At 40.7% G+C, this 11853-nt stretch overlaps 1 protein-coding gene and 1 long non-coding RNA gene across 2 annotated transcripts in view; both read left to right on the forward strand.

Annotated features, from left to right (window-relative positions):
- LOC109137029 (ribonuclease inhibitor-like) overlaps positions 1 to 11853 on the forward strand; it is a gene marked incomplete at its 5' end in the record, with an annotated part of 22850 nt that overhangs the window by 7296 nt on the left and 3701 nt on the right. The window lies entirely within an intron of this gene.
- Positions 8466 to 9356, forward strand: LOC113744494 (uncharacterized). Its single transcript, XR_003461591.1, has 3 exons — positions 8466 to 8527; positions 8713 to 8837; positions 9205 to 9356. It is a non-coding gene; the product is annotated as an uncharacterized LOC113744494 (long non-coding RNA).

Consider the following 11853-nt stretch of genomic DNA (forward strand, 5'->3'; position numbering starts at 1 on the left):
TGAATATAAGACATGAATGTATATGTCACCAGGACATGGTGCTGATGAATCCAATATATCTCTCTAACTTGGGACTGAACGCACATGATGCCCTGTTAACATGTCTCAGGAACTGACTGTTGGTTCTCCTACACCTGTGAAAACAGAGAGAGGAAGCCTTCAGTTCAAAGCCTGAGCGTGCAAGTCTTATCAGGAGACCGACTAAATGAAGGGAACAAAGCACACACTTTGCCTAAAACCCTTGACCCTTCAGTGTTTCTTCTGCAACAGTAATGTTTTTTTTGTTTTTTGCATTGGATTGAGATTTTGACCTGCTGTTCTCTTCCTACTTCCCACTCAGACAAAAATAACAGAACGTGATTAAAATAAGATAACAGCAGACAGTAAATGACTTCACAATACAGTAATGTCAGGTTTGTGTGGTACGTCCAAAAAAAAAAAAGACAGAGGAAGGGGAAAACACAAAGCTTCAGTTGTCACGTGTCTCAACCTGTTGGTTAATCTAAGGACTGGAGGGGAAGGAGTGTACGTGTGGGTCTGGGGGGAGGAGAAAGTGGGTCTGAGTTGTTGTTGTGTGTTTGTTACACGGACTAAAGTATCAGACAGCTCCATGTAAGATAATGGTTTGAATGTAATCCAACTACATCCTGATACTGACGCTCTTTTGAAACATTGTTGCATTGACCTGCTACGGTTGGGAAGTGGCTCAGAGCAAATACTGAAGCTTCTGAAACCAAACAGTGAATTCACAACGAAACATGCCTGATGAAGAATGAGTTTTTATGTATTTGTACTTTTCAAATCAAGATTTTTCTTTGTAGTTTTTTATTTTATTTTGGTAAACGTTATCACATAAAAAAAATATTTATTGAATTTTGTTTCTGTGTTGTTCAAAAGGTCAGCAAACGTCCTCAACAGAACAAACTCTCTATCTAATCTATCAGCTGGCTCGGAGCTACAGTATGGTGGTCTTGGTACAGCTCAGAATATTTTGATGGTCTATTTTACAGCTTACCTTTACTCAGTTCGTATATTCAGTGGATGCAGTTGAAGATGTTTGAAGAAAACTCAGTCGACAGTGTTCTTAAACTTTATTACAATAAGTTCAGTATCGTAGCAAGTAAAAATTACTTGGAGAGCCCTGGCCGAATGATGAGACTCTCCCGAACTAGGCAGGGCAAAACCCTTATTTACTATGGAGGTAATCTTTCATACATGCAGTCAAAATAGGCAACAGTATACCTTATAAGAGAGGGAGGAGGAATTATTTCACAAGGCATGTGATAGCAAAGAATGTTAGATTAGATCTAACCTAATACAGGATATGACCTTCCGGCATCCCATCCAATGACCCCAAAGTCCAGAAGGCCTTAGAATAACCAGCTAACCACACAATTAAGTGTCTCATGTGTATATATAGTAAATATATATATATATATAATAGTACTATTGTAGTAGTAACTTTGCATCTATGTGCAGACACCTCACTCACTCATTACTACTAAAGTACTTTTCATTTCTCTCCTAGTTTGATATAATAGAAATCTTTCGCAACGCAGACCGGTTTTAGCTCACACCCTGTTATCAGCCTTTACAGTAAGAAGGTGTTGGTTTCCAGTAAAGGTTTTCATTTTTCATCATGGTTGACATGGAGCTCAGCCCTCTCAGTCGCATCTAATCTTGTCATTAGGGGAGCGTCGTTCTGGAGCCAGTTCATCGACAGGGGTCACATTTAGTTCAGAGACATTCAAGTGGAGGGAAATCCTCACATGTGTTCACCGACTTTGGCTGCAGTTGATAGTTTTAACCATGTGCCTCCTCACCATCTACTAACCAGACTGTGTAATTGAATGCAGCTGTGCTCATCTGTAATCAGTATTACAAAGAAAAAACAACAATCCCCTCAGTGGTTTAAAATCAAACATTACATACACGTGGCTCCTACAGGCGGCATCATCAGCCACAGAGAACACTGAAATATAACCCAGCTCAAGATAATATGATGCTGAACCATAACACAAGTTACATACACACTGTGATGTGGAGTTAATGTAAATGTACTTAGTTTACTCTCCACGTCAAACTAACTGAAAGGTGATGACATGAAGAAGAGTCAGGAGATGGTTCGTTTGGATGAGTATAGTAGTAGTGGGAGTACATTTACTCAAGAAGTAATTCTACTTTACACATTTACTGCGCTACACTGGAAGTATGGACTTTTTTACTGCAGTACAATTACCCATTACCCGAATATTTCACATGCACTCTGCTCGTCTGCATTACATACAGGGAAATATTTACCTGACAGCTGGACTTCGACTTTTCACTAAAGCTGATTAGATTACACACTTCAACCAAAGCTGAAAAATGCAGTATGTAGTCTTTGACAAATATCAAGATGTCCTATTTATATTTTACATTTAGTTATTAAGCGATGCTTTTATCAAGCTCAAAAAGGGAAAACATCTCCATTGTTGTGATTCCTCCGTCAGTCTCTGCTGGATGAAGCTCTCCTCTCCACTCCACTCCCAGTAACATGGCCCAGTCAGAGCTGATGCTGCTGCTTCAACCTCTCTGGATCATCAGGCACTCAGCTGATCCGCTCTCAATATGACCTCCACCTGATGAGAGAAAGCAGACAGACAACAGAAGTCATGAATCAGTGTTTCCAGAGACTCCCTTCATCAGCTGTCAGTCAGTGATGCAGCACTCCAGTATAAAGACCAGCAGGACTTCCAGTCCTGTTCAGACACAATTGGAGACGGTGTGTAGCAAATAGTCGACAGATTAATCGATTATGGTTTGTCTTTTTGAGCTTTGGATAAAAGCATCAGCTTAATAACTAAATGTAAATATGAGTTCATGGACATCTGATATTTGTCAAAGACTACATACTGCATTTTTCATCTGTTGGTTGAATGTTGTAATCTAATCAGCTTTAGTGAAAAGTCGAAGTCCAGCTGTAAATATTTCCCTGTAATGCAGACGAGCAGAGTGCATGTGAAATATCGGCTAACAACTGTCAGGTAATTGTACTGCAGTAAAAAGTCCAATACTTCCAGTGTAGCGCAGTAAATGTGTAAAGTAGAATGACATTCTTGAGTAAATGTACTCACCACTACTACTACTACTACTCATCCAAACTGAACCATCTCCTGACTCTTCTTCATTCATCACCTTCAGTTAGTTTAGACGTGGAGAGTAACTAAGTACATTTACATTACTCCACATCACAGTGTGTATGTAACTTGTGTTGTGATTCAGCGTCATATATATCTTGAAGTCTGGGTTATATTTCAGTGTTCTCTGTGGCTGATGACGCCGACTGTAGGAGCCACGTGTATGTAATGTTTGATTTTAACCACTAGAGGGGATTGTTGTTTTCTTTGTATATACTGATTACAGATGAGCACCAGCTGCATTCATTACATCAGTCTGGTTAGTAGATGGTGAGGAGCACATGGTAAAACTATCAACTGCAAGCCAAGTCGTGAAAATGTAAGTTTCTCCCTTCGTCTGTGAAATAAATGTGACCGTCACCAAAAAGGAAAGTTTATTGTGGATATTTGATTTCTTTGGAAACACCTCCGTCTGCGCCTGTCACACTTTTGTTTTAGTTACCCAGAAAACAGCAGCAGCTCTGTGACTGTAATTCTCCAATCACAATCAGCAACGACAGTGGTCAGCACTGTCACCTCACAGCAAGAAGGTTTCTGGTTGGAAGCTCGGCTGGGACCTTTCTGTGTGGAGTTTGCATGTTCTTCAGCTTCCTCCCACAGTCCAATAATCGGTTCATTGGTGACCATGTGAGTGTGAATGGTTGTTTGTCTTCATGCCCTGCGATGAACTGGCTCCAGTCCACCATGACCCTGGTTACAGATAATGGATGGATGTGTCCCCCACAAGATTTTGTGACACTGTGGTTGGTGGACTTCAGACCTTATCGGGGGGATGGGTGGGTCCAGAAGACGCTCCCCTAATGACAAGATTAGACTGAGAGGGAGCTCCATGTCAACCAGTGAAAATGAAACCTTTACTGGAAACCAACACCTCTTACTGTAAAGGCTGATAACAGGGTGTGAGATAAACCGGTCTGCGTCTGGAAAGATTTCTATAATATCAAACTAGGATAGAAATGAAAGTACTTTAGTAGTAATGAAGTGAGTGAGGTGTCTGCACATAGATGCAAAGTTACATACTACAATAGTACTATTATTTATATATATATATCACACCTGGTTCCTGGTGCACTCATTACATCCCGCACCTATGAATTGGGCATTGTACATGGAGGTGGCACAATTGACAACAGTGTCCTTGGTTGCGGTGGTCCTTCGACCTTCTGACGACTGTTAACCGAGGAGGTAAGTGAGCGTTCACAGCCCGTCTGCTTCTCATAAGAAATCTAAATTTAAATCACAGCCGTGTTAAAACTTGGGTATGAGGCACTGTTCCAGGGAAAGCTTCCAGCTTCCAGGAAAGATCATTAATCAAGACAGATCATACGTAATGAATCTGTATGTATTTAAAACAATCACACAAAAAAATAATTTTCTCTCATTCAGAGTTCATGATACTTGTCACCTCACTACGGTTCAGTTTTCCTTTCGTACTATACGTAATCCTCTGAAAAAAAACAACGTTTATGGAAAAGAAGCTGTGAGTTGCAACCAACAAAAAAACACTAAACCAAAAATGAACACCCCCCTATCTGTTGATGAAAACGACGTAAACAACAATTACTGATAGCAGAGTTCATGCCTTACTCGGCCAAAGTGGCAAGTCCAGTGTGACCGTGTTACTATCAACCTTTTTATTCAGATAAAATAAAAACATTTGTTTTACCAAGAAGAAGTGAACATGAATCTGTGCCGAGACGGAGATTATAAAGCTTTGGTTGTTAAGCTGAGAATCTGCTTTAAACTTGTTTGACTAGATCCAAACACAACACTTCACACCCTTGACATGCACAATGACTTCTTTCGTTTCCAGTCTGTGAAGTGAATCCAATGCAGACGTGTCTTAAACCATGCATTCTATTCTAATGTGCCAGCAGAGGCAACTCATTGGTGCACATTAGGACTGATTATATGGAGTACTTATGAAAAAACCCCCCTACCTCTCCAATTGATTTATCCCACAGTACAGCTTTCTTATGAGTTATGGTGTCAACCAGTTGTTCAGTCTTTTTCATACTGAATGATTACAGCATTTTTAAATTTATGTCTCACAAGGTTAAAATAGATCCAAGGTCAACATCACCATCATAGGTTTACAATGGGCTCTGCCCAACTTTTGGACTTTCTTCATGGATTTGGGTGAACATGGAACATATCTATTCTAGGAGTGGATGTGGTGAGCTTTCCCCACTTCCCCCTGGTAAACACACCAACATTCTTTTACCTACGCTGTGATTGAACCCACACCAGAGTCATGCTTATCTGGAGGGGCTGGACCCAAGGGGCGTCCGCCAGGAATTTTTGGGCCCCATGATAAAAAAAATCTACATGGGCCACCCTGTGCAGTTTGTCACCACTCTATTTTTTGGGGCCCTTGTCATGTCGTGGCCCTTGGAATTTGTCCTAACTTTTCCACCCATACAGTACGGGCCCTGGGGTGGACCCAAACCCAGATCCTTAGTCTGCCTGGCTACAGTTGCCCGACCCTGGGACCAAAACAAAACCCCGTCTTGCCAATTGGTGTGTGTGGAGGGGAAACTGGGTACTGTAAACTCACTATGTAATATTATCCATTGCTATTTTGTTATGCAGATGACAACAGTTTACACAGCAGAACCAGGACTCCTTGGTCCTTGGGTTCAAATCATCCACCCTCTGGATCAGTTCTGTTGTTCAATCTCATGTCTTCCGAGACTCGGAGTTTGGGTTTATATGGTCATAAAAGTTGATAATCGACATCTAAATGAGGCTCACTTTTCCCTGAGTGAACCTTATTCTGTCGTGTTCCCTCACCTGATGTTTTACAGATGCCTAAACTCTGCCCATATCATGGAACAGCTGCTATCTTAACGCTGCCAGTTTTAAGCCTGGTGATGCTGCGGAATTCCACTGATGAGGATCCACGTAAAATCCTGTCCATTCCTACTACCACAACCAACATCAACTCGCCACAATCAGGGCGCCCCGCTACATAGTGCAGAACATCACTGTTCAAGATTCATGTCTCCACGAGGGAACGCATTCACTCCTTGCTGAGAAGGACAGACGGTTCAGGAACAAGGGGAATACAGTGTTTACACCAGCACCTATCCATGGCAACCAGGGGTCATTTATTTCAACATAGATGGGAAGGTGTGAAATTCATTTCAAATTCACAATGCTCTCTCTCTCTCTTAGCCAGCTAGTATTACTTACTAGTCCAACAGTCAACTTTTATTCATCGCACGATTCGGCCAGCAGCGTCCTCTTGGGCCTTTTTGCCTCCATCAGAGGCTGTGACGCTGATTACATTGCCGCTTGTCTAGCTCCAGTTCTGGCACGGCCGGCTCACTCAACATAGCTTTCGCCCTGCACCAATGCCTGAAAAACAAAAAACACCGTGGCACAACCGCCAACACCCCGCAACAAATTATAGGCTCCGAGCTCACAGTCAGCCCAGCTAACAAAGTGAGGCTAAGCACGCCTACAGCAATTTCTGTTACTGTTCATCAGACACTCAGTAAAATCACAGGAGCTGATCCACAGCAGCTGGAAGAGCGATCAGGTGGAAACCTCCATAACAACGTCTCCACCACCAAAAAACAGAGAAATAGTTCCAGCAGCACGACAAAGCAGCAACAGATAGCGTCGGGAGTATTTTCATTCTTACACAATGTTGCTTTGAGGATTGCTCTGACACAACTAGTCATCGAGGAACAACATGCTGAAGTGCAGATTTATTCCAGTTCGTTGCACTGGAACTGCGGTGAACTCACAGAGTCTTTGGCTGTAATAGTTCCACTCCTGGGAAGAGAAGCCTGCATTTATTCAAGGCTGTGAGAACAGGTCATCTTGTAGATACAGTAAAAACTTTGTTGATTGCATCAGGACACAACAACCCAAAGGCTTTATGGATAAGCCGAGCATTGCCTAGCTGGCCACCTACAGACATCCAGTAGTTTCTTGAATTACTTGTATAGAACATTCATGCACCTAATAAAACTTCATAATGCTTCTCCGAGAGCAAGTCTGCAGTGTAAAGTCTGACTTGAGCACCTTCATTCATTATAATATAATGCTTTCTTTCTCAAATCTGTACTCATAGTTTACAATTTTCAGTATGACACATTATTTAAGAATCAAAAACTTTCATCTTCAAGTTTTCAGAGTCTTCCACCTCACCACTTCCAAAAACATCTTCCAGTAAATGATATTCTTTTCTTTGTTTTTGCAGCTCCTGTCCGTGAAGTCAACATTCAGAAGAAGAAAAATCACTCACCTGCAGCTCAGAGGGGATATACCCTAAACCCTAAACTGGCCTGGTCCACCAATCCTCCGTCTAACGTGACCAACAAGGAAAGAACTCGGGACCGCTGCAGCAGATCTACAACATCAAAAGTTCTCTGGTTTCAGACAGCGTCGCTCTGGACTACACCTGCACCATCAGCAAGCAGAAGAGCGAGGACGGAGCAGTGGTATAAACCAAGTAAGTGTTTGGACGACCTGCAGTCACCGTGACGGTGGCTCACGCTTTTGTAAAAAAATAACCGAAAAATAACTTCTGTTTTTTTTATGTTATAGAAAACTGTAAAATTATCTCTGCTAATAATGAAATATTAAGCTGTATACATAACAATTGATACAGACACATAACAATAATAATCATCTGTAATTAAGTGTATGGCTTTTTATAACAATTAATGTACTTTTAAAGGTGAATCTTATTGGGTTTCACACGAAGTTATACATTTACATTCAAACTCTGTAAGCTAATTTACAGAAATAACAGTCGTTTTGTTTTGATTTTTATTGTGTATAAATCTCTGTAGAAATTAGACATATGTGCATAAACAACCAAACTATTGTTTTAAGTATATGCCATTAATGTCAAATGATTTCTCTTTTTTTACAGAAAAAACACTTATAGTGTATTCTCTCTTCTTTTTTTAATTACAATGTAAACAATTGTAAACAATACAAAGCGCACTGTTTCTTGAGGTTGAGGATGTTGTGCCTTGGCAAAACACCCAGTGGGTAAAAGCAATAGTGTTTTTTGTGTTTTATCGTTTCAGCTTCTATCAATGTTTCAAACACTGAAACAACAATACCCTGCCAAGGCCACTGACCCTCCGGACAAGGCTCGTCTGGACATTCAACCAAAGACAGATCATCCTGAACCAGACTGTAGGAGATACCCCTCACAGCCTCAGAGGACGTGGGAGAAGCTGGTGAAGGTGTGTTAGAGTCAGGCGACCTCACCCTACAATACCTATCTTCAGTCATGACGGGATGGTCAACCTGTGAACAAAAGTTAATGATGAGGAGACTCGTATTACAAAACTCCATTCTGAGGATAGAGAACAGTTCAGGTAAGTCAAAAAACTCTTTGTCTATAAGAAGAATTGTTATTCATGGGTTATCTGAGTCAATGCTTGGCCATGTTTACACACCCGCATTGTAGATGTGTACATTACACCTTGATGCTGCAGGAAATATCTCACACAGAAGTTTGTTTTGTAGCAAGATTAATGAACTCAATCTTTTATCATTTCAGGAAATCCAGCTTTAATTGCAGGCATTGTAGTTGGTGTGATTCTGGCAATAATCTCCGTGGTACTTCTTATAAAGAGAAAATCCATATGTAAAAACAGAACTTCGGTATTATAAAACCCTCTTCAAGTAAGTGCACTTCATAATTTGCATTATATAAATAATAATAGATCAAAAAAATAATAACAGCACTGCTGCATGATACAAGAACACTGTTAGAGTGAAGTCTAGTATACATTTCCTCCAATATCATTTTACCAAGCCTGCTGTAATCCATTTAATTAATAAATTATGGATCAATGAATCTTTCTCCTCGGCTGAAAGTTGAAATTAACTATCTTGGAAAAAAAACAAACTGACAAAATCTGACCAAAAACAAATTGTTTATGTTTGCTGTGATATTAACTGTTTATTGTAGTGGCTGTTTATAGTGAGAATAGAAGGGTTATTGGAAGTTTTAAACTGACTAAATTCTGTCTTCTTTAACATCATCCAGCAACTGGAGGATCTGAACAGGGGAAACGAAAAATGCAGCAAGACTTGAATGTATATGTCAAACAGGACATGGTGCTGAATCCATAAATATACCTTTTACTTGGGACTGAACGACATTCGATGCTGTTAACATGTCTCAGGAACTGACGTTGTTTCTCCTACACTGGAAAACCAGAGAGAGCGAGCCTTCAGTTCAACGCTGACGGCAAACGTCTTATCAGGACCGACTAATGAGACAAAGCACACTTTTGCACTAAAACCCTGAGCCCTTCAGTGTTTCTGCAACAGTATGCTTTTTTGTTTTGTTTTGCATGGGATTGAGATTTTGACTGCTGTTCTCCTACTTCCCACACTCAGACAAAATAACAGAAGTGATTAAAATAAGAACAGCATGACAATAAAGTGACTCCCAATAACTGAATCTCTCAGTTATTGTGGTACGTCCAAAAAAAAAAAAGCACAGAGAAGTGGAAAACAACAAAGCTTCAGTTGTCACGTGTCTCTAACCTGTTGGTTAATTCTAATGAATTCTGACTCCGGGTCAAAGTGAAGTTTTTACTGATTTGATTACATGCCTGTGTGTCTTTGAAAACATAATTACGTGGTTTTGGCTGTTGTTGTTGTTGTTGTTGTTACACCTTTAAAGTATCCAGACAGCTCCTGTAATGATAATTGTTTTGAATGTAATCCAACTACATCCTGATCTGACGCTCTTTTGGAAACATTGTTGCTTGACCTTGTCGAACGAAAGTTTTCTGGCTTGCAAGGTGAGAGCTTCAGAGCAGAAACAAACACTATGAAGCTTCTGAAACACAAACAGTGAATTCACGAAAAACACTGCTGATGAAAGAATAAGTTTTTATGTACATTGTACTTTTTCAATCAAGATTTTCTTTGTGGTTTTTTATTTTATTTTGGTAAAAACTTATCACATTAAAAAAAAATATTTATTGAATTTTGTTTCTGTGTTTGTTCAAAGGTCGAGCAAACGTTCCTCAAACCGACAAAACTCTCCTCTATCTAAACTATCAGCGGCTCGGAGCTACAGTATGTGTGTCTTAGTAGCAGCTCAGAATCTTTTGAATGGTCTATTTTACAGCTTTACCTTTACTCATGTCGTATATTCAGTGACGATTGCAGTTGAAGATGTTTGAAGAGAAACTCAGTCGACAGTGTCTTAAATTTATTACAATAGTTCAGTATCGTAGCAAGTAAAAACATTACTTGGAGAGCCCCTGGCGAATGATGAGACTCTCCCGAACTTGCAGGGCAAACCCTATTTACTATGGAGGTAATTCTTTCCCATACATGCAGTCAAAAAATAGGCAACAGTATACTCTTTATTTAAGAGAGGGACGGAGGTGGTAATTTTCAAGGCATGTGATAGCAAAGGAGGTTAGATTCAGATCTAACCTAATACCAGGATAGTGACCTTCCGGCATCCCTCTCCAATTGACCCAAAGTCCAGACGGCCTTAGAATACCAGCTAACCACACAATAGTGTCCATGTCCCATGTATATAAATAGATAAATAATAGACATTGTTAGTATGGGAACTTTTGGTTGTTAACTTTTGGGCAATCATGTGCAGACACCATCAAGCGGGAAGACAACCATCACGTCACCGGACCGACACACGCAATCACAAAGACCTCACTCACACTACTTCATCACTGGACACTACAAAAGTATATTTTCATTTCTTCTCCTCGTTTTGATATTAACAGAATTTTCCAGAAACGGCAGACCTAAGCTCATAGCTCACATCCCAATAATAGTTACCTCCCATACAGCATCTCAAGCTTTATACAGTCCAAGGGAGGTTTGGTTTCCAGTAAGGTTTCATTTGTCCACTGGTTGACTGGGACTCCCTCTCAGTCTAATCTTGTCGTAGGGGCGTCTTCTGGACCCACCCATCCCCCCGATAAGGTCTAAGTCCACCAACCACAGTGGTCACAAAATCTGTGGGGGGACAACATCCATCCATTGCTGTCAACCAGGGTCATGTGTGACTGGGCCAGTTCATCATCGCAGGGCATAAGACAAACAACCATTCACACTCACATGGTCACCAATGAACCGATTATTGGACTGTGGGAGGAAGCTGAAGAACAGACAACCCACACACTCCACGACAAAGGTCCCAGCCGAGCTTCGAACCAGAAAACCTTCTTGCTGTGAGGTGACAGTGCTGACCACTGTCGTTGCTGTGTGATTGGAGAATTACAGTCACAGAGCTGCTGCTGTTTTTCTGGTACTGAACAAAGTTTGCCAGGCCAGACGAGGTGTTTCCAAAGAAATCAAATACCACAAAAACTTTCCTTTTTGGTGACGGTCACATTTATTTCACAGACGAAGGGAGAAACTTACATTTCACGACTGGCTTGCAGTTGATAGTTTTACCATGTGCTCCTCACCATCTACTAACCAGACTGATGTAATGAATGCAGCTGGTGCTCATCTGTAATCAGTATATACAAAGAAAACAACAATCCCCTCTAGTGGTTAAAATCAAACATACATACACGTGGTCCACAGTCGGCATCAGCCACAGAGAACATGAAAATAACCCAGACTCAAGATATAATGACATGAACCATAACACAAGTTACATAAACACTGTATGTGGAGTAATGTAAATGTACTTAGT

Source organism: Larimichthys crocea, chromosome XXIII (genome assembly GCF_000972845.2).
Source record: "Larimichthys crocea isolate SSNF chromosome XXIII, L_crocea_2.0, whole genome shotgun sequence".
In the NCBI taxonomy this organism is placed as follows: domain Eukaryota; kingdom Metazoa; phylum Chordata; class Actinopteri; family Sciaenidae; genus Larimichthys; species Larimichthys crocea.